We start from the raw sequence: 24,816 nt of genomic DNA on the forward strand, positions 1-24,816 counted from the left end.
GCCATGCGTCATTTTGATGACCCATGGAAACCATTCGGTAACAGCTCTCATCCAGTGGTTATCTCTAAATTGCATTATGTGTCTGGCCATTCTGATTTTCAATGCCTTGGCAAACGAGACAGCATCCCTGTTTCTTGATCGTCAATGGAGGTCGGAACTCCAGATTCCTTCTCTCACTTGAGTGAAATATGATATTCCAAGAATAGCTCTCTTGATTCCTCTTTGGGATACCTGAAGTGTTCTTGTTCCGTTTTCGTAGGGTCCAGGTCTCTGAGATGTATGTTATTGCAGGAAGAATGGTGGAGTCAAAAAGATGTGCCCAGAGCTGGAGGTTTTTTGTCCCTTAACAAATTCTTTGACCTCTTGAAAGCATTCCACACTGCTCTCTTCCTCCTGCGCAGCTCAGGTGCCAGGTCATTCATCATGTTGACTTCTTGACCCAGGTACACATAACTGCTGCATTCTGAGATGTTCGTTCCGTTGAGAGCAAATGGAACGTCAGGGACTAGTTCGTTTTTCATGAACATTGTCTTGGTGAGATTCAGTTGCAGTCTGACCTTTCCACACTCACAATTGAAGTAGGCCAGCATTTGTGCTGCTTGGCTAATGTTTGGTGTTATTAGAACTATGTCAACAGCAAAGTGGAGGTGATGTAGTTGCTGACCATCTATCTTCACTCCCATTTCTTCCCATTCCAGTCATTGCACGACATTCTTGAGGGTGGCACTGAAGAGTTTCGGTGAAATTGTATCACCCTGCTGAACCCTTCTTTGGACATCGATGATCACTTCCTTGTAGAATGGGGAGATCCTGGTGGTGATTCTGTAATACAGCTCGTGGAGGATCCTGATGTATTGAGTTTGAACACCTTGTTTGGGTAGGGCTTCAATGACCGCTTTAGTCTTTTTTTTCTTTTCTTTTTAAAAAATTTTTATTAGTGAAACACCATGAGGTAAAGTTGTAGACTTACAAATTTTTGTGCTTGGGTTTCAGTTATACAGTGATTGAGTACCTATCCCTCCACCAGTGCCCATTCTCCACCACCACTAATCCCAGTATCCCTCCCATTCTCTGCCATTCCCCTCATCTCACCCCACCCCTGTGGCAGGGCATTCCCTTTTGTTTTCTCTCTCCTTTTGGGTGCTGTGGTTTGCAAAAGAGGCATTGAGTGGCAATCATGTTTGGTCTATAGTCTACTTTTAGCGTGCTTCTCCCATCCTGGGAGGGTCCTCCCAATACCCTTTATTTGGTGCTCCCTTCTCTATCTGAGCTCCCTTTTCCCCTAGCATGTGTGGATGGCCTCCAAGCCATGGAGCAAAATTCGTGGTACTAATCTCGGTCACTCTTGGGTGTTAGTCTCCTATTTTGTTACTTTATGTTCCCCAGAAGAATGCAATCTTTCTATGTCTATCCCTCTCTTTCTGACTCATTTCGCTTAACATGATACATTCCATGTAGTACCACTTGTATGTAAATTTCATGACTTCATCTTTTCTAACAACTACACAGTACTCCATTGTGTAAATGTACCAAAGTTTCTTTAGTCTTAACAGAATCAAAGGTGTTCTTTAAATAGATGAATGTTAGACAAAGCCGGCATCTTGAACTCTCGTGAAACCTCAATGAGCTTGGTAAAAGCGTGGATATGGTCGATTGTGCTGAATCCTTTTCAGAACCTGGCTTGCTCGCATGATTGTCATTCATTTAGTGTTCTGCCTATTCTGTTCAAGATTACTCGAGTGAACAACTTGTAGACAATGGACAACAGGCAGATCGGCGATAGCTGCCGATGTTGTGGATGTCTCCCTTCTTGTATAACAGAACGGTCCTGCTGGTTTTCCACTGGGATGCAACCTTGCACTCAGACAGGTAGGATGTGAAGAGCTGAGCCAGTGTATTGACGAGTACTGGCAGCAGATTCTTCAGGTGTTTGGGTCTGACCTTCTCTAGACTGGGTGCTGTACAGTTCTTTACCGAAAAAATGGCATGCCAGATTTTGGAAGGGAGAATATTGGGAACAACATATCCATCCTTCGGAATTTGGTATGTGGGCAGGTGGACGTGGCTGTCGAAGAGATCCCAGTAAAAGTCGTGGATAATCTTCTCCATTGCTCTTTTGGAAGATGTGATAGATCCATCAGGATGTCAGAGAGCAGTCATCTTGGTCTTGTAGTTGGTGAAGGACAGGCGAGCGTTGTTAACACTTTTCCTGGCTTCTGCCACATTGGCCAACACTGCTGCTCTTCTCTCTTTGAGGATCTCCTTTATCACTTCTCTGCACAGCTTTGTGAGCTCAGATGTTCACTTGTGATTGCTGAGGCTCGCGCCAAACCACTTCCACTTTGGTGAATGAGCTCGAGAGTTTCCTAAGACAGTCGTCTGTTTGTAGCTTTCCCACTCTTGGCATTCCTCACGCAGTCATGGAGGTGCTGAACCAGTCGATCGTATTTCTCGTTATTTTAATTTATAACATTGTATGTGTTTCAGGTATTTAACACTTGGATATCTGTATACACTACAACTTTAACAACTGTATACATTACAACATGATTGCCAGCCAACATGTACTTTTCATTCATTACTATACAATTGATCTGCTTTATTTATTTTCCCACTCTCAGCCACTCTTCTCGATTTCTAGTCACTAAGGGCTCTAGTTGAACTAAGAACAATTTGTTGCATTTTTTCCTCTTTATAGCTGAAGTCTTTGAATTCAGGTGGAAATTCCATGTTTCTGCAGATTCTCAGAAGATGCTCTTAGCTGCCTAGGGGATTCTCTGAGTTTTTCTTTGTGCTTCACTGACAATGGTGCAATCCAACGCTAGAGGCTATATTCTGAATACTACAATGGTTGGAAAATTCAGATGATTTTCTGGTAATGTAAAATTAAATAAGTTAAATGCATTATATTGTCAGATTTCCCAGGTATTAAGTTGCAAACACTCCATATTCTCTTTTATCTCCTGATTTAAAAGAAACAAGAATTCTTTTTTATAGCTGTATTGGGCATGGGTACAGTTATGACTTGAGATACACTTTCAGTGGAATGTGATTAGAATTGTGCCTATCCTTCCCACAGTCAGATTCTTTTATTTCTCCACTAAAATGGGTCCTGAGTATCTCACCTTACCGTAGGAGTGTCTCAATGTGACTGCTGTTTGTTTCCCTTGTCTCAAGTGTAGATCAAAGGATCAGCTCCAAAGACCCATGATCTCACATAAATAGTATCACTGATGACCTGCCCCAGAAGCCCACTGTTCCATATAACTATTTTGAAGCTCTTTCACGCACCTCAGTGCCATTTCTGTATTTTTTTAAAAAATTCAAGTTAGATTGCCATTGAACTGGGGACAACTTAGGTCAGGCTTAGAATGCAATTCACCTTTGGGGATAAAATATCTTTCAGAACTTCCCAGTGAAAATATTTATAATTTGATTTGGAAATGGCAGTATGCTAAGTTAGTGTTTCTCAACCCTTTTTTCTTCTGACATTGTTTCCATCCTATGGTTGCTGGGTCTGATACTATGGATCCTCACCTCACATGTGATATTTTCCTGTGGTTTTCCCTCCCCTTGGGATGTCTAGATGTACCTCAAGGGAGCATATGACCTTTAATGGAGAAAAGTTACTCGACATCAAGTAACTTTTTACACACATAATTCCTTTTTTTTAGTAAAGCAAAAAAGTTTTTATTGAAAATTATTTAGAAAGATGGAAAGATGTGAAGGGAGAGAAATAGGGGAAATGTGTTTAAGAGAGAACGCAGCAAAGAAAGAGAGACAAGCAAGCAAGATGTATTTTCAAGGGAGAACATGGACTTGAAGAGCAAGCTATGACTCCTTTTTACCAAAGACATTTCTACACAACCCCAAGTACATAGGTATATAAACTACATGTAGACAAGTCCAATATTTATTGATAAGAAATCATCATGTCTAGTACAAACAAGGACAAAAAAGGCATGACCAGGAGATCAGCATGTTATTAGTTGCCCATATACCTAATGCCAGCAGGGTGGCAATGAACCAGAGGGACAATATGACAGGTGATGTGAGTATTGTGTAACCATATCATGGAAGAGTTATTTCTTTATTACCTCAAAAAAGTTTTTTAGCTTAATGTTGTAACCCTAAAGAGGCAGCAAGAAGGGAAGGTTCATAGCTCATCAGAATGAGGGAGGTAGATAGGAGACTGTCTCTTGACATTATCCCATGGGTGAATTGGTACCAGATAGTCCAGATAATACTTCTCGCTTTTCATGTTCCAGAAATGCTATTTGCCATATTCACAGGGCATTTCACCAAGTCTAGGTTCAGCTTCAAGTGAGCCTTGCTCACTGGGCCCATATGAAGTGGGCCAAATTTTAGAATTCCTGAGCAGAAGGTATTTTCCTATAACAATGGATAAATATTGAAAATAGTCACTGTCACTGTCACTGTCCTCCTGTTGTTCATCGATTTGTTTGAGTGGGCCCAGTAACGTCTCCATTGTGAGACTTAGTTGTTACTGTGTTTGGCATATCGAATATGTCACGGGTAGCTTGCCAGGCTCTGCCGTGCGGGCAAAATACTCTTGGTAGCTTGCCAGGCTCTCCGAGAGGGGCGGAGGAATCGAACCCAGGTCGGCCATGTTGGCTGCATGCAAGGCAAATGCCCTACCCCTGTGCTATTGCTTCAGCCCTTGAAAATAAAGGGAACATTTTAATGATATTGTTTTCCCCAATCCATTTGGTTTCCACCCACCAGTCTGCTTTTATGAGAGGTTATTTAAAAAAAAAATACTTTGGGGGCTGGAGCAATATCATGGCGGGTAGGGCGTTTGCCTTGCACGCAGCTGACCCGGGTTCGATTCCCAGCATCCCATATGGTCCCCTGAGCACCGCCAGGGGTAACCTCTGTGCATTGCTGGGTGTGACCCCCAAAACACACACACAACACACAACACTGTCTTCCCGTTGTTCATCGATTTTGCTCGAGTGGGCCCAGTAACATCTCCATTTTGAGACGTCTTGTTACTGTGTTTGGCATATCAAATACGCCACGGGTAGCCTCCCAGGCTTTGCCATGTGGGCAAGATACTCTCGGTAGCTTGCCGGGCTCTCCGAGAGGGGCAGAGGAATCGAACCTGGCTCGGCTGGGCTGGCTTTGTGCAAGACAAACACCCTACCGCTGTGCTCCAGCCCAAGTCAAGAGATATAGAGCATAAAACCTTTCCAAGACAATAAGAAGAGAATCATAAAGAAAACCACCTTAAAAGGAGTGAAGGCGTATAGCAATATCCAATCAAGGGACATGGCCAATCAGAGACAACACCCATCGGAAAGGAGCATGGAGGAGGCCAGAGCTACAACACAGTGGGAGGGCCTTGCAAGCAGCCCACCGAGGTTCAATTCCCAGGATCCCATATGGTCCCCCGAGCACTCCCAGGAGTAATTCCTGAGTGCAGAGCCAGGAGTGACCCCTGAGCATCACTGAGTGTGACCCAAAACATCAAAAATTTAAAATACTTTTGTTTGCACTGTGATCTACAGTACTGCTGCTGACAGGTTGCATAAATAACACTTTATTACCTTTTAGCACCACCTCCTTTTCCAAGTTTAAGGCTTCCCTCCACCATAGATGTTGCCCCTCTCTGTCCTCTTCCCCAGCCTCCTCAATTGGCATCTCCCCCAGCCTTATTTTTTCTATTGGCATACGTCCTACTGAATACCAGTTTTCATGTTCTTTGTTTCATTGATTTGGGGTAATTGTTATTTCACTATTATTAAAATTTATAGTAACCAAAAATTTTATTTTATGAAAGCAGCTTGATTTACATAGTTTTGTTCATTGTTGATTTTTATTTTTATTTACTTTTATTATTATTTTGGGTTTTTTTGCCACACCCAGCAATACTCAGGGATTATGGCTGGCTTTGCACTGAGAGAACACTCCTGATGGTGCTTGGGAGAACATCTGGGGTGCGGGAATCAAACCTGGGTCGGCTGCAATGTAAGGAAAGTGCTCTCCCCGCTGTACAATCCTACAATCCCTCTAACCCTTATAGTTGAATTTTAGATACATACAAGCCTATAGTAACTTTTACTGCATCATTTCTGTCAAAATATGCTCTTGACAAGTTCTTCAGGCATGGGAAGTCAGGATTTTTTTAAAAATTTTTATTATTGAGACACCATGAGGTATGGTTGTAGACTCACAATTTTTTTGTGCTTGGGTTTCAATTATACAATGATCAAATACCCATCCCTCCACCAGTGCCCATTTCTCACCACTACGGATACTGGGATCCCATCCCCCAACCCCCATCCCACCCTGCCTCTGTGGCAGGGCATTCCCTTTTGTTCTCTCTCTCCTATTGGGTGTTGTGGTTTGCAGCTGGCACATGACTAATATTAATCATTCAAATAGCATACGAAGTTCCAACAGGAATTAATTTCAAAATGTATATGGATTTTTCACTCAAAGTATAACTGTACTGTAGCTATTATATACATTAAATTCTCTCTTTATTTTCCATACTTTAGGTCGCTAATAACACAGTAAACACCTGCATATAGTTAACCTAGATTTATTACTTATTAACATATACTGCACTTACTTTATGTAGTTCTCCTATTTTTTCAAAAGCATTTCAAGAGTAATTTGTAAGCATTATGGCACTTCACCTCTAAGGCCTTCAACATGTATCTCATGACATGTTGCATTATTAGACCAAACAACCACTCCGTTGGTGTGATATTATCTAATTGTATCATCTACTTTATATTCAAATGTCCCCATTGTTCCCAGAATGTCTTGGATGCTATTTTGTGTGCCAGGATTGAATCAAAGAGCACACATTGCATTTGTCATCGCTATTATTTGTGTGTGTGTGTTTAAAAAATTTTTTAATTTGGTTCCTTTAGCCAGAAGTCATTCATGAGGTTTTCCCAATGGGAGAAGGTATGGGTTGTTTCTTCCAAATGAAATAGCTATTCTTGGTGAGGTTCCAGAACAGCTAACAGATCACAGGAAGACAGTTCTTTGGGCCCTTGTTTGAAATCAACAGCTAGAGTGTAACTATTGATCTTCAGTCAGGGCCATGCCATTGCTATTATTTTTGTCATCTCTTTAATTATCTAGGAATATCTCTTTAGATTATCTAGGATAGTTTACTTCTCCTCTTTAAAAAAACCTTACAATACTTTATAAAAACACACACATACACACACTGATTATAATATGCATTTAATTGCTACCTCTGCTCATTTAAGATCCCAATGTTTTAGATGGGTAATGTAGCACTGTCCTCCCATTGTTCATCGATTTTCTGGAGTGGGCCCAGTAACATCTCCATAGGGAGACTTGTTGTTACTGTGTTTGGCATATCGAATACTTCATGAGTAGCTTGCCAGGCTTTGCCTTGTGGGCGAGATACTCTTGGTAGTATGCTGGACTCTCTGATAGGGGTGGGGGAATTGAACCCGGGTCGGCCGGGCTGGCTGTGTGCAAGGAAAATGCCCTACCGCTGTGCTATCTCTAGTTACCCTAATTATGAATATGACCCAAAAGTGAAGGTTTTTTTTTTAATTTTATTGAATCACCATGAGATAGTTACAAGCTTTCATGTTTGGTTTACAACCACACAATGATCAAACACCCATATCTCCCCAAAGTGAAGTTTTAAAAAAAGCAACAATACCTCTATTTCTAAATGCAGTAGTTGAATATGCCATGTATAATAAAAAACACATAGTTGCTTGTTATATTACAGATTTTGGGAGGACAAACTGTTTTATTCACTTTCACAATCTCTCTTCCCAGTGCAATATTGAAAAAAACACTTGCATTTCTTTCTTTTTTTTTTCTTTATTTTATTTAAAGACCTTGGAGCACGCCCATCAGTGCTCGGGGCTCTGTCTTCAGGAGTCACTATGGACTGTGCTTGGGGGACTATATGCCGTGCTAGAGGTCTCACCAGGATGAGCCCCATGTAAGGCAGCTGCCTTAATTTTTCTACTATCTGACCACCTCCCTTGTCCCCCAACCTAGTATAATATTTTGAATGCAGTGAGGTAAAATATATATTTGTGGAGATAATGACTCTTTTATTTTGGTAAAATATACATAAATTAAACATCCATGTAGTATTGGACAAATAGGACAGTGGTTAGGACACTGTCATCACGTCTGGCTGACCCCGGTTAGATCCCTAGAACTGCATTTGGTCCCCCCACTCCCCACCAGTTCTTCCAGGAGTGATCCTGACTGAAGAGCCAGGAGTAGCTCCTGAATATCTCTGGATATGCCTCCCCCAAATTAAAACAAAACAATGGCAGTAAGTATACATTTGCATTGTTGTGCCTGGTTCTCTTTTAGTAACCTGTGGGTTATATAATAACAGAAAACTTATTGAATGATCAAAGAGAAAAATGTTTTAAACTCCATTAAAATGCTGTCACTATAGAAAACCCACAAATAATTATCGTTAACCTTTTGCTGTAAGCCATCCAGATTTTTTCCTGTTCACTTAAATCATTTTGGATATTTATTCTGAGCCACATATGATATAGAAGACATCAGATTAATCATACTATACAGTAATCTGCCCTTACAACATGTTGCCAATTTTTTCCATAGTTAAGAACTGTTGATAAACGGGATGGATATTTAAAATGTGGTTCTTCTTCCTCTCTATTTTTCTTTTAATGGCGTAGACTTTTTGTAAACTTGCTGATGAGCAAGGACCATGGTGATAGATGAATTCTGTGCATTTCTCCCTCTGAGTACAGTGGGAAGAAACATTGGCTGAGGACCCGGATTTCTAGTTGTGGGACTATGTGTAAAATGGGGATTGAAGAAAGGATTGGTCATTTTTTTACTAAGGCTTAACTTTAGATCAGGGGTTTGATAATAGCATTCCTCCAAGGGAGAAGATGTGAACAACATGTTTCCTTTGAAGGGAATGCCATTGGAATCTGAACTCTTTCTCTGCAGAACTTGTTACTGCATTCCTGAGTCTCCTTATCATCCTCTGGGGAAAGACTCAAGCAAACAAAATATGCATTACCCCAGAGTCGAACTTACCAACGTTCTCTGATGCCTAGTAGGACCACTGCAGGAAAAATATATTAATGAGACTGTTGCTAGGAGACGGAAGAGCCCAAAGCCCATGGCATTGAAGGGGTCCACAGGAAATCAGGGCATTTTTAAAGGTGTTTTAGATCAAAGATTTAGCTGTGAAAACCTGTCTTCTGGTGAGCAAGTGATTTTTAATAGGTAATGTTTACTACGGCTTTGCGTTTGGGGAGGAATTTTGAGGCTAATTCCAAGGCATTTTGTTTCTTGTCACAGAGCCACCCCTTTTTTCAGAGCGCCGCTCATTTTCAAGTCGCTGCATTTCCCCACCCCTTCAGTGTGACAGCCGCAGAGCTGGTGGAAGGCAGCGCAGGTACAGCCGGTAAGTAACTGAGAAATATTTCATAAAAAGAGCTTATCCAGAATAAGTTTTCCGAAGCCAGTGACATATGTTGGTGGTATAGAGTAGCTCAGGACTGTGCAGGAATTTCTGATTCTAATTAGTCGTATGTGGAAGGTGGATGAAATCAATCCTAAATATTTCACGGTCACTTTCCTAGTTCAAAACTTGTTAACCGGTGAATGAGCTGCTCGATGCAGGGTCCCTTGTGACTCCGGGAAGCTGGTTCCCAAAATAAGATCGGATGAAGCTGTTACTACTAGAAAATTGCCTTCAGGATGGTTGGTGTGTCAGATTTACGCTGTTTGGCTTTAACATGATGGAATGGGTTCTGATTTAAGATGTTGGGTCTGTTTCCTCTCGCAGCATGAGAAAATGTCATAGTAGAATCGGGAGAAGGATACCATACCCCATCCTTTTAATTTTTTTCGAATTCAGAAAATCATGTGACTGTCTGAATGTCTGTACAGGAGAGGAAATGAGAAAGTGGGGGCAGCCTAGAATGTTCAGTGTGATTGTTTAAGGAGAGAGATAAACGTGCCTCCTGACTGTAGGATGAGAAAATCTCGAGAAAGACACAATGAATATCACTCTTGTGCCTTTATTTTGATAATTTTGGTTTTGTATTCGTGGACATCGTGGTGTGGGATAAATGCAGTCTCCTCGTGCTTCTTTCTTTGGCAAGGGATGGGAGAAGGAGAGGAGAGATTCTAATCAACAAAGCTTCTACGTTTATTTCTGAAGAGGGCCAGAAAAAGATGTAAGCGTTTTGTGTCTCGTTCAAGGTTGGAAATTACTTTCTTAGAGATCTCTGTGCAAGGCACAGGAAGCTGAACTGGCTTTGAAACATTTCTCAGAAATTCAGCTTGTTTTGACACTTTGCTCGGGAATGAGAAGAGAAAAGATAGGTAGCTAGGCCGTTTTTTTTTTTCCCAAACGGAAAATGTCTGCTGATGGCGTCTTTTTCGGGGGGGCTGGGGGGAGCAAAGGTGGAGGAGTGTGTTGTGCAGAGCACTGCGGCAAAGATGACTGACGCATCCAGGAACACGTGACCTGTTTTGGCGTGGTGAAGTAGAATTTTCCAGGAGTCCATCTTGTATGAGAAATTTCATATGTCAGAATGTGCAAAGAGGACCGTAATTTTGATCTAATTTTGATCTAATTCCTACTGCGTTGATTTTGTTTGATGCTCCATTGGCATGCGTTGGTCCGTTTAGTCAGTACTTCTTATTGCCACTATTTCTAGACGTTTCCTCTGTGCTGTTACCACTTTATAGCACTTGTTAAAATATCTTGTTAAAATAGATATCTGTCCCCTTTATTGTAAAAATCAAATGTCCATTGTAGAACACTTGGAAAGCTCTAAAGATAACTGTAAAAAATGTTCCATCATCTAGTAATTTAGAGTGAGTTACTATTGACGTAATTACTTTCAGGCCCTCTTCAATGGATATATACAAAGAAATACATAGAAATTATATATATATATGTATATGTTTACATGTATATATATATAAACCTCAAGTAACTATAATGTGTAATTGTGATTTTTAACTGGATTTAATAACTTGGGAGTAAATCCTCATATTTAAAAAAACTTTACAAGACTGTGATATCTTGTTCATGCATAATTTAATAAGATAGCTATCAAATTGTTGAATATTTATATGTGCAGTTTTGCTGTTAATTCAAGAAATGTATTTCTATATAAATCTCTGTGTGCTTTTCTGTTTCTTTTTCCCCTTAGAGTAAATTCGTAGCTGTGGAATTCTTGGATCAAATGGTATGAGCCAGTTTAAGGCTTCTCCCCCATCCTTTCCCCATGCATATCACTTTATTTATCACATATGGTAAATGTTATTTTCCAGTTCTCATTTGACTTAATTTTTTTTAACCATTTATGGTGGAGTGATTTTTTTCATTTTGCAGCTTTGCATTTTCAGATATCCACAGGTATTAATTTAGGATTTTGTGCTTTCTTTCTTTTGATGACTATATTCACCTGTATATTTATATTTTTTATTTTATAAAGAAATTTCACTGTTATCATTTCGTTGCCTTTCCTTTTCCACAATTAACTTAAATTCATCTGGAATTAATTTGGGCATGTGGTATGAAGTAGGATCTAATTTTGTCTTTCTTCTAAATAGGTCACCAATTGTTTCAGCATCATTTATTGAATAATCCAACCTTCCACTGATTTGAAATGACATCAGCTGTTCTCCCATTAGAGAGGGCGTAGCTTTGCACCAGTCAGCCATTTTCTTGTTACGCAGGAGGGTTACATTTCACAATAGTACTCCTACAGTCTTGCAGCTATCAGCAGCTTTAGGAAGCATCATGTTGGTATACTAATGCCTTTCAAGAATTCTAGGCACACACAGGACAGTGTTTTGCAACCAGAAAGGTTTTAAAAATTGAAAATTTTACGAGGTGCTGTATACAAAGTAAAATCAAGGAATCCAAATGTATTGAACCATGGTTCCAGAGGTGCTGTTCCTTTTGGACAAACCTGACATCCTCAGTGTGTTATAAACTAGAAAAGATCTCTGGGGTTAGTGTTATTCCTCAGGTTACTTCAAACTCTCCCCTCGCCCACCCCGCCCCCTTTCAGGCAGTGAGAGTTTAAGTTGTCAAGATATCTCCATTCAATTGTTTGAATTTTATGTAATTTTAGGAAAGGGAAAAAATGATATTTCTTGCCATAGTCTTGTCTAGGGATTTAAAGGAGGCAGGATGAGCCCCCCCCTCCACGCCACCACTGCCATCATCTCTTGTAAGTAGGAATTCACCGTTTTTCACTAGATAGGGGGGAGGCATCAGCATAAAACATGGAGTCTCTTAGAGGGAGATGTGTTCAATGTTGCTCAGTGAAACCGTTTTTTCTTAAAACCTCCTGTCACCAACTGTTGACATCTCTAAGGCCAGAATCACCCTCACCCCAGAGTCTTATTTCTCTGTGGCTTCTGACTGTGGCCTTTAGCCTTAACTGATTCTGGAAGAGGAAAAGAGGAGGGGGCTGGTGTGGGAAGATGCCTCACTTGCCTGTAGCACAAGGGGCTTCTTTGGCCCGCAATCACAGACTTAGTCATTTTTTTATTTGCTGCATTAGACTATGATTTGTTTGTGACTAGAGGCTGGTTTCCCAGGCAACTGTAGCTTGCCAGGACATGCACATTATTCGCTCTGGAGTGGCAGAATGCCACCGTGGAGGCAAGGGGTGGGTTTGGGGGAACCCCAGGTGCTAGAGAAGTTATTTTGCATTTGTGATATTGTTGTTGCTCCCCCCTCCCACTAGGTTGCCATTGTCATTGTAAAAAGAGCGTTGCATTTCCCAAAACTTGGAAGGTTTTGAGCCATTCCACTTTCCTTCCTTCCAAATCGCTACTTCTCAATATGTTCACCAGTGACCCTATAGTCTTCCCAGTGTTTGAAACCACGCATGCCTCTCGGATCCTGGGGGGATTTACGGCAGTCTGGGCACAGGAAACAGACTGCCTGGTTTCAAATCTCTGCTGTATGCTTGTTGCGTGACCATAGTCCAATGATTTAATCTCACAGTGTCTTGATTTTCTCAGATGAAAATGGGGATAATAATGGCATCTTCATAACTGTCTGGTAAATATGAACTTGGTGTATGGCTCATATTCTCTCTGATGTTACCCGCAACACCATCACAATGTCCCACAGCACACAGATTCTTCTTATAGCACATAAATGACATGCAGATACTGCCTCACAGAACTGGACTTGGCCCAGGGCACAGGTTCTTCCATATTACACAAATACATAGCATACAGGTATTTCTCACAGCACAAAGCTTCTGTAATGTTCCATTGACTAAATCCATGACTGATACACATCTCATGGCCTTCATTTATCTCAGATCACGTTGACATCCCCAACAGCACACACTTTTGCCCGACAGCATGCAGATTCTCCCTGTTTCCCACTGACTCTCACCAAAGCGCACAGACATTACATTACATTACAGATATTACATTACACAGACCCCCACTGAACTCGAGGACCATCCTGTAACACAAAGACAGTTCCTAGAGCACGCAGACCCTCCTTCCGTTGCACAGCCTCTCCCATAGCACACACACTCTATAGAACACACACTTCCTTCCCAGAACACAGTTAATATCACAGACTGCAGTTCCACAGCATGAAACAGGCACTCTCACCAGTGAGAATTGCCCCACAGCACACAGATAAGTAGCACAAGATATAAACTTGCCCCCACAGCACAGACTTGCCCTGAAATACGTAAAAACTGTCCAGATGGTGCAAACTCACCCCATAAAACACAGACTAAATCCATCACACTATTTCTTCACAACCAAGAGGCCACAAACCAATGTTCCATCTAGCACACACAGAGTTTTCCTGCAATACACAGACTCACCCCACAGATACCAACTGCCTTCTCAGCATCATTCCTCTTCAGAACATATGGAGACTCTCACTTTATGAAAACTGGCCCCAGAACCCACTGCTTCTTCCCAAGACTTGCTGCATGGCATAGGCAGACATACCCCTAAGACTCATGCCACAGCACACAGATTAAAGCCATAGCTTAGACTCTCCCCATGGTACTCAGAAAAAGTCACCTCAATGCATATATTATTGAACATATAACCTTGACGCATAGCATTGTGGCACAAATCACAAACTATCTGCAGTACATGGCTTTATTTCACTGCACAGTTGCCAAATAGTGCACATTTGTCCTAGAGAAAGTTACTGCACAGTATACACTGTGATGATGTGTCAACAGAATATGCCCTAGGTTCCTCAATGATCCAGTTATAAATACACATCATAATGCATAACATTGCCTCACACTGTGCAAATTGGACCTATAATAGAGTATGTTTCTGAATAGACATACTTTCATCACAGGAACACCTAACTTTTCTACTAATTGTTCAGCTTGATCCTCTAGAATACAGTCATAGGCTTGGTGCATAATGCTTTCATTCTTTCCACAACATACAAGTGCATCACACAGCACACTATTCCACATCCACAGGGTGTGTCACAGTGTCACAGTGAACATAGCAGATTGACTTCACAGAAAACACACTGCCTTCTGTGATTATATGGTCACACATACCCCACAAACATTTACCTCAGAGGAACCTCAAAGCACAAGGACTAGCTTCACAGCTCACACTCCATAAGTAATTTATTCTTAACTACACACACAACTCTGCCAAAATGCATAGATTCTTGCATTAATATAAATATCTAATGGACAAAACACCAGTGAACACTGAGACTCACCTAAATATACAAGCAAACTCTTCAAGCTTGCCCCCATGTAATCACCCCAGCAAAACTTGCATTTCCATAGTATGCTGTGAACATATAAATTTCCTCCACAAGGCACAGAACTGTATTACTGCACAGTATTACTAAAAATGAAACTGATAATACACAGAAAAAAATTCCAGTGTGTAGTCACATAACACATATATTCCCTCTGCAATGCAAATATTGACTTCATAGGTTACAGACCTGACTTATGTACACTATTGAGCTCCAGCTCCAGCCTACAACAGAGACCTGATTATGAAAAAGGTTAAGAGAAACGGTTTAAGAATTTGGACACAAACTATCTGGGTTTGAATCCAGATTTCACCCCTTTTAAATTCTATCACCATGGGTAAGTATGTTTATCTGTTCTTTAGTTTGCTTATACGTAAAACAAAGACAACAGTAGTGCCTATTCAAAAGGGTACCTGTGAGTATTAGATTAATTTAGATATGTCAAGTGCTTAGGATAGTGCCTCAGTCTTAAGAACTATGCAAATCATTAATTTATAATAGTATCACTGACATCCCCAATACTACCATTATGAGAAAAGTGAAGAAAACCTACTTTAGAGACCTATAATTATATGACAACACAAAAGCTCAACACATTATCATAGACTTGTGCTAGGACATCTAGAAACATTTTGTGGTACACACAGATACCACACACCTAATGCCCTCACATCTCAGAGGAATAGAGAAGGGATAGAACCTTAAAGTAGATGCCACTTGTAATTTCCAGAATTGCATCACATTGATGACATTTGCCCTGCGATGCACAAGTTTACTTCACAGTGCTAATTGCAAAACATGCGGATGGGTTGCATAACACCCATCTAACTTTATGAGGTACACACCCACAAAGCAACACATGTATAGTGTAAAAGTCAGTGATACGTTTTATGTCATACAAACATACCTAATCACACAGTTTTGTCTCATAATCTGTAGATATATCTAATATTCACAAATAAGCTCCTAAATTCATGATCCTGAATTTTCATTGTACTCTGATACTCGGACTCGTTCTGAATGCAGATTCATCCCCAAAGTCAGGATTCCTCACAATACAGACTCATCACAATATGAACTCATTCAAAGATACCAAACATGCTCTACAGTACATTGGTATAATCTAAAGCAGTGAAGCATACACAGCCATAACTCAGTGCAATGTATGAAATTGTAATATCCCATACAGATTTAAAAACAACTCGAGGTCTTTCATTATAAACTAAGGTGAAATTGCTTTATGAATAAATAAAAATACACTATATGCTACAGCTTCCAAGACACCTGAACACTATATATTTATTACACCTCCCAAGACAACATAAAGAGGCCACCTATAATGCACATTCCCACCCCAAAATAGTATATAGTTTCAGAATAGCTGCATAATCAAAACACAGAATTATTAATGTGAACATATTAGCAAAATATTCATATTACCTTAATACATATACACATTTCCCACAACACACAGTTGTCTGTCAATTCACAAATTATATTGTAATTCACAAATTTCCTCTATAAAGCAGAGACTTGGACAACAATCCCAGATTCATTCCACAGGCATAGAGACATACCATAACCCAGAGACTAGATTCATTACTAGCTAATATATCCCACAAAATGATCATTCCACAAACACATATATTTTTCTTGCAGGTTAAAAATTGCATCAATATAACCTTTCTTTTAAAACAGAGACTTAACACACAACTTACACAATTTAATCACAATAGGAAGCCTTGCCAGTGTAAACATTAGCAAGCTCAACCACTTTCAAATGTCATCAAACAATGACCTCCCAACAAGATCCACCCTATAGTGCACCGATAAGTCCTATGATACTTAGATAAAGTTTACAATACCAGGTGCTTTTCAACCCAAGACATACCACAAAGTCTAGACATAACCCCTGAAGTCCAGAGAAAATCCACAAAAAAGGACATTCAGATGATAGTTTGAAAGTTACACTTATGTTCAGACTGACAGAGCTCCCATCTTATGTGTACCATTTACTAACTGTATGATCTTAGAAAGACAGTCTCTCTGTACCTTGTTTTTCTCAGGTATAAATTGCAATTAGTGATGATACTTGCTTTATAGAATTTTTAGTGGAATGAATAAGTGAATGCCTGTAAAGTGTTTAAAGTAGTGCCTGATACAGAACTCATGTTATTGATGTTTGTTGCTGCTGCTGTTGTTGTTATTGTTGCTGCCGTTACTACAAATGGAACTCAAGCATAATGGTAAGACTATCTGAAGTAGAATGAATTCCAAATTCATGAAGTACACCCCTATCAGGAACACATGGAAACCACAGCTCACACATCACCTTTTCCTCACCATACCTGTATTAACTGAATTTAGCCAACAACACCCAAAGCAATTGCTACACATAATCTCTATAAACATTTAGACTCAGCATATGATACCTAACACACATTATAGTGCACAGATGTACCCATGACACAGACACTTCCATCCACTCAAACTTATCCCAATTCAATTAAATGTACCCTGTCGTACACATACATGTACACATTATTAAATACTTAATATGCTCACAGTCTAACACAGAATGCCATTTTGGCTCCACAACATAAGAAATTCACTTCAAAATTCCTAGAAATAATCCACAACATGGACTTCACCTATAGACATATTATTACACCTCAGAAGTTCTGCTACATTAGCCTACAAGATAAGAACCAGGGCACACCACATAATGACAAATTTTCTCCATGACATATGCACTGGAGCAGTAAGTCACTGTTTTACCTAGGTAATACAGAGAGTTGCCTCATGTAGCAAAGACTAGTTGGACAATAGCCTCAGACATTTCATTGTGTATGTATCTGCATTCTATAACTCACGGACTTGCTCATCCTCAGCACAACACACTCCATATCTATCACATACACTTTACTCACAACTACCATTCCTGCCCCCTATAAAATGGCACTATGACAGAATCAATAGTCTGTTACCACTAACCCTATAAAAGAAATTTCCTCCTTTTCAACTTTTCTCACCGTAGCAAGTTCTAAAATATATGAAACTTACATTTGAGGGCGCAGTGCACAGATATGATCTGGAACACACAATTTTACTTCACAAGACAAAACATTTCCTCCAGAGCTTGAACATTCAAATCATGCATGCTCAAATTCCAAATACAATGGGAAATTAGCCAAAAACTAATGGGCATGCTTCACAATGCATGGGTGAAACTCCCAGCCATGCAGCATATTTCACACTACATTGATGTACACAGAATCTACATTCAGCACACAGATTGGCCTCATAATATAATTCTATGCCTTCATACACTTCAATTAGCATCAAAACCAGAAATGCAGGAAATTACACAAAGAATCAACAAGACACAGACATACCCCATCTCATTGAGGCTTGCCCCATACTCATCTGTCCTATTGATTCACCCCACTATACTCAGGATAGTGAACTTGTCATCCAGAATAGCCCCAGAACATGCAAATAGGAGTCATAGATACACAGAGATACTCCTAAATACACAAAATTTTTCCACAATGTAGTTATTGAACTAAACATTCCCTTGCTTCACAATACTAACACTTACCCTACAGCATGGAGGAGTGCTGGGCAGTACATAAACATTCCATATAATTGCAGATATGCTTCACAATGAAGAATTTTTATAACACACTCAGGTTTAACTAAGTCAATCATAATCACATCGTGGCAATGGAATTTATGATATCCATTATATGTGGGATATATCAATATATTGATATATATTTTTGATTTGTTTTGGGGCCACACTCAGTGGTGCTCAGAGCTTACTCATGGCCCTGTGGTGGGGAATAACTCCTGGAGGGCTAGGGAGACCATGCCAGGTGGGTTGCATGCAAGGCAAGCACCCTACCCATTGTAATATTGCTCTAGCCCCTAATATGTATATTTTCCCAACATTGTGGGTTCATCCTGAAAAACACAATTTTGATTCCACAGCACCAAGTCTTAGCTGAGAGCCTAAGGATACATAAATTCTGGACAAAATATGCAAACTATTCAGGGGCATGGCCTCCCATAGTCAAGTCATTTTGTAACATCCAATCTCACCAGAGCATACCAACCCAGACACTTACCCTAAGACATTCACACCAGCACATGGAATCCAGACCTACCCCTTCAAAATATTGCTTCCATGACACTGAAACTTGTCTTACAAAAACCAGATTTCTCCTGTAAAAGCCAGATTGTCTCATAACACTCTGACTGACATGACAATATTTAGGCTATCCACACATCATGTGAAAAGGCCTTCCCAAATATTGAGGTTTTTTTCCACAACACTAAGAGCTTTTGTTTTTTTTTTGATTATCCAGAAATGACAGAAAGTTCACAGCTAAAACACATAATGCCAAATAAGCCCTTACGATACCCATATTCATCACAAAACACCCACAAAGATTTAGCAAAATGCATACATGCACCATAACAAGCACACATGCCTGGAAATACCAGAAAACACATTATATCAATGGCACTCTCTATAATACACAAATTATCCCAATAGATTAATACCTTAGGAACATTAAGAAATGCCTCAGAACCCATAGACATGTTGGATAACACATGAAGAAAAATATATAAGGCACAAATATGCCCCACACTTACCTCACAACACTCAATCATAACTAATAACTAGATTTACCCCACACCTAGATCAACAGTACAGCACTAGACTTGTTTAACAGAATCAAAAACTTCAACTGTGACCCAGACAACTCCCAACAAACAGATTTTCTCTACAACTCTGTCGCACATATCAGTGACTATAAGAATCATTTCTTTGCTTTTAAGACATCAATACTTGTCTCATGGTACATAGAAATAGTGGAATGAATATAAGACTTCACTGTCACTGTCACTGCCCTCCATTTGTTCATCAATTTGCTCAAGCGGACCCACTAACGGTCTCCATTGTGAGATTTGTTACTGTGTCTGTCATATAGAACACGTCAAAGGTAGCTTGCCAGGCTTTCCCGTGTGGGTGAGATACTCTCAATAGCTTGCTGGGCTCTCCGAGAGGGCCAGAGGCAAACTGTGCACAAGACAAACGCCCTACCACTGTTCTATTGCACCATTTTACACCATTCTATTCACCTGGTGCAAAATATTCATTATAACACCTTTATTCACACTACAACACCAACTCACCCCATAAGACACAGGCTGGCTTAAAAATAGAAATAATATCCACAACGAACAGGCAAAACTATTCTCAAGGAATACAAATATGTTGCACTCAACTGCCACACATATGCTAGAGTCAATCCATTTCTAAATTCCTAGTTCCCTCATTTGTTCCATAACACCAACAATAACCTCGAAGCACTGACATTGACACCAAATGATACTAGACACTAAACTTGCTCCACATTGCAAAGTCAAGACACCAGGCAGACTTGCATTCCAACCATTTTGTTGGGCCAAGACTTTAAGAACATGCATTGTAATTTACAGATTGTCACTATGTTACAGGCTAGCACCCCAAAACACATAGTGAAGCAAGCATTAAAAAATACCTTGTTTCAGTAATACCAAAGAATTTCTTCTTTATATGCAGAAATCCTGGACAATATGCAAATATCACAGTGTTATATCCCCACAGCACCCAGATTTGCCAATTTTCATCCCTGCCATCTAGACTCAACCCACAACATCCATACAAAAAATATTAGTACACAGATTCTACTATACCATCAGACTTTTAAATATATCTGTTGGTTGAACACAAACCTGCTTGCCTACAAGATGCTAATATAGTCCTCAAAACACACACAGTGAAATGTGGGCCAACACTCAGAAAATATCCCTAGAAGCCAAATATGCCCCATAGCACCTCAAGAATTACCTCACCTTCTGGATATATCTCACAACAGTTGAACCATATCTATAATATCCAGATTTTTTATACAGCCCCAGATTCACATAACACAGAATATTATTTCAGTAATACTTGTCTCAGAATATTCATGAATGCTGCACAACAAAGATTTGTATATGAGGATATTGCAAAATTTGCTTTACAAAACTTACACTTGTTCTATGACAACCAGAATATTATTTGTACTTACTTCTTCCATACTCATAGTGTCTATGCCCAAAACCAATACCTGACCCAGAACACCCCAAATGGTTAAGAACTCAAAGAACATACCTCCTGATATGAATATATTTGTACCAAAACTTGCTGTTTCCACAAATTTCCTTTTTGTTTGTCCAACACCAAGGTTAGACTCACAGTGTACATATATGCCCCAGAACATGCCAATTTGTTGAATAGTATATACACTTGCCTGTAACACAGACCTTCCCCAAGTTTGTTCCACGATTCCTGCAACATGAATATATAGTAAAACACATGAATATATCATATCACACAAAACTCATCCCTGAAAATATTTTGTCCTGACATCAAGACTTTCCTCTCATCACACAGGAATGTTAGGAAAAACACATGCAATACTCTTGGGCATATTTGCAAACTAATTTAAAAATATCCACCACAAGTTTTCATGGGTACTCACCTCCAAATTCCCTAGTTTGCCACACCATACATTCATTTCTATTGGAACATAAAACTCTCCATGCAACAAAGACTGCCCCTAGAAAATTCCTTTTCTCATCCATAAACCAAGGGTTGGTTCAGTGTACTCAGAAATGTTTACTAATACACAGAAAAATGTGTATTTAAAAAGCAGATTTAAAGGATATGATGTGTACACTCCATCTAATTTACCCTATAGGACCACAAATCCCTCTTCAACTTCTGGACTCATCATGTCCTACCATGCAAACTCATCCCACAGGCCAAGTCACCATGCAACATAAAGATCCCCACTTACCTAACATTAATCATAATTAGCAGAGGCATGTAGGCCTTATATCACAGAGGATAATCACATAGCACAAACACAGGTTTCACCAAATCTGCATTCTCTTTATTACATCAAACTATATACAACAACACATCAGAATTAGTTTATGTTATATAGGTTTGCTTCACAACACATATCACTGGACTACAACTGCCTGAAATATCATGCTATGTATAATGACCCACACTTTAATTACTCTCTATCCCTAAAATAGAACCCAAATAAGACCAGAGAGACATCTCAAGTGGTAGAGCATGTGCTTGGCATGTGTGAAGCCCCGAGTTAGATCCCTGGAACTTATACCCTCCTGGTACTGTGTGTGTGGTCCTGGTTACTCACAAGCACTGCCTGGAGTGAGTCTGAGCCCACAGCACACTGTTGGATGTGGTTCCTTTAAAGAAGTCCACAGAGATTACTCCTAAGGCACAGGCATACCCTACAATCTACAGACTAGTTCCTATGACATAGTTTTTACTATGGAATCTCTAGAACCAACCAGGTCACACAGCCTTCCCCATTACATATCCCATGACGGAAAACTGCAATATATAGGCTGCAACCCATAAACATTCCACATAATGTGAGTATACTTCTACAGTTTATGAACTCATCCAATAGTTGATGCTAAAAATCACAGTGATAGAAATCACAAGCCTAATCAGGATCATAAAAAACAGTTACTCCAAACCAGGTTCTCAAGACTCAGAGGGCCTGTTATTTGTAGAGACAACTCAAGAACAACTTCCCAAACTATCCCTTGAAGTAGATAAAACCTCACAGTTACTGTGTCTGGCATATCGAATACTCTCGGTAGCTTGCCGGGCTCTCCGAGAGGGGCGGAGGAATCGAACTCGGGTCGGCCATGTTGGCTGCGTGCAAGGCAGACGCCCTACCCGCTGTGCTATCGCTCCAGTGTGCACAGATATCTTTTCAGTCCAAAAATAAGCACCACAAAAGATTCTCTCATGAACTTACAATTTAACAATGTTTCAGACAGCTAAATTGCTTTGCAATCCCTAGACCCATCTTCCTTCAAATGACTAAATTCAAAACTTAAGATCTATCACCCTAAAGCACACAGAATCAACTGAGAATACAAAATGACTTCAATATGATTTTCTCTATCAGACTCACTTCACAACACGTCAACTCACAATATAGTAGAGACTTGCTATACCACCAGAGACCTAAACCACAGCACAGATGCATATTATTAGTTCGGGTTACACACATGTGCCATCTCTACCAGACTTTGGCTCCCAAGCACTTAAACTTGCTTCGTGGTCTTCATAGAGTCATATCACAACTCAAGAGAAGAGCTGTACACGGAGACATGTAAGCCTCACTACACACATTCATCCCACAATAACCTGGCCTGCTCCAGACTTTACAGATTCTCTTCATTTTACCCAGAAATGCTACACCATTTTCAGAAGGCCCCACAACTCAAAGACAATCAACACATTCTAGCGCATTCACATTCACTTCATGAAGCACACACTCAGCTTAACACACTTAAGTCTCAAGACACTCAAGACACATGTTACTGAATAGGATAGGGGCATAGGTCTTACATGCTTATATAGAACTTTGGCAAGTAACCACTTCTTTGAGTCTGCGTGCCCATTTGCAAACACAAACAGAATACTTTCCTTTAGACTATCCCAAGATTAAATAACATAATTTCAGGATATACTTGAGGTTCAGAGCACAGTTTTTGGAGACAGTTGTACATATATCCAACTCCAGTTCCACAATTTATTGGTTCTAAGAACTGGATATATTTGATAGTTAAAATGACCCATGATTGAGTGGAAAGTATCTGAATCTGGTGTTTGTCAGGGCTGATTTTGAATTGGCCTCTGTGACTTTTTGGCCACCTAACCTGGGAAAATACACTCAAAACTCTCCACTCACTTTTGCTTTCTCTTTGTAAACCAGGATAACACTGGTTCTTGCTGCCTACTGTCATATGGATTAAATAACACCAGGTTTCTTACTCTAAATTTCCAGCCAAAGAAACTGAATGGGTAAGAATACAGGCGGAACTTTGGAGAAGTAGACAATCTTGGGGAGCAGATGGGATAAGGACTGTAATATGGGTTTTGAACAGCCAAGTGGCACCAAGTGCCTAGATTCAAAAAGCGGGGGTGTTATCACAGAAATACAGTTGGCAGTGGGATTTGAATATATGAGCAGTTGTTGCTTTTTATTTTTAGGTGACAAAAATCTGTGTTACTAGACCATAATTATATTCAATAAGCAATATTATCAAATAACTCTTAATGTTTATTTCTGTCACTACTTCAAGAGAAGGAAGAAAATCTTACTACTGCTGACTATGTCATAGAAAAATAGGTGACTAGAAGCATCTTTCCAAAAGAGAGTTCTCATATCTGCACACGCAAATTCTTCATAGACAACTCTATACACAACAGTATGCATGTGTATTCACATATGTAATGTCACAAGTACACACAGATCTACATGTGTCAAGTCAGAACCCCATGACTATACATTCACATAGTCACAGTCGAAGGCACGTATTTGCACAAATGTTCGTAGGTCTGTATGCAAGCCCATAACAACATATAATCATAGCTATACACTCTGCACTTACAAAGGCCCTCAAAATTACACAGACACACATGTATACCAACCGAGGCATCAGATAGTGTGTTCAGATTCATAACCTCAGGGATGCAGACACAGATGCCCACACAAACCCATGATGCTTCTAGAGGTTCATGACCATAGACATATTTTCAGATATCCCCAGATGTTTATGCAGAAATGTAGACAAACAAACTTGAATTCCACACAAGCACATATGTGGGCTATATGTGTATATACATACCCACAGGTGCATGAAGTTATTCATCAGCAGACACAGTTAGGGTTTTACTGATACACAAAGACATGAAGATAATTATGCAAAGATTGAAAAAATATTGATCCAGAAGTAGATGTGGGCTGATGTAGTATTAATCATACATATATTGTCAATCTTTTATTCACAGTTACATACATATAGACATAGGGGCATAGTTATTAAATCACATATGCATAAACATGTTTGTGCCAGCACATGTA

At 39.8% G+C, this 24,816-nt stretch overlaps 1 protein-coding gene and 1 non-coding gene across 8 annotated transcripts in view; one reads left to right on the plus strand and one right to left on the minus strand.

The window, feature by feature from the left end:
- Positions 1 to 6,947: 6,947 nt before the first annotated feature.
- On the minus strand, positions 6,948 to 7,083 carry LOC130038455 (small nucleolar RNA SNORA2/SNORA34 family). Its single transcript, XR_008794692.1, has one exon. It is a non-coding gene; the product is annotated as a small nucleolar RNA SNORA2/SNORA34 family (small nucleolar RNA).
- A 4,120-nt stretch (positions 7,084 to 11,203) lies between these two features.
- The window catches only part of LOC130038444 (melanoma-associated antigen 10-like), a 205,757-nt gene continuing 192,144 nt past the window's right edge, over positions 11,204 to 24,816 (plus strand). For all 7 annotated transcript variants that reach the window (XR_008794681.1, XR_008794680.1, XR_008794683.1 and 4 more), the window contains exon 1: positions 11,204 to 11,240. The gene's annotated coding sequence lies outside the window, so the exon portion shown is untranslated. The remainder of the gene's footprint in view (positions 11,241 to 24,816) is intronic.

The sequence above is a fragment of the Sorex fumeus genome, unplaced genomic scaffold (assembly GCF_029834395.1).
Source record: "Sorex fumeus unplaced genomic scaffold, SorFum_2.1 ptg000075l, whole genome shotgun sequence".
NCBI lineage: Eukaryota > Metazoa > Chordata > Mammalia > Eulipotyphla > Soricidae > Sorex > Sorex fumeus.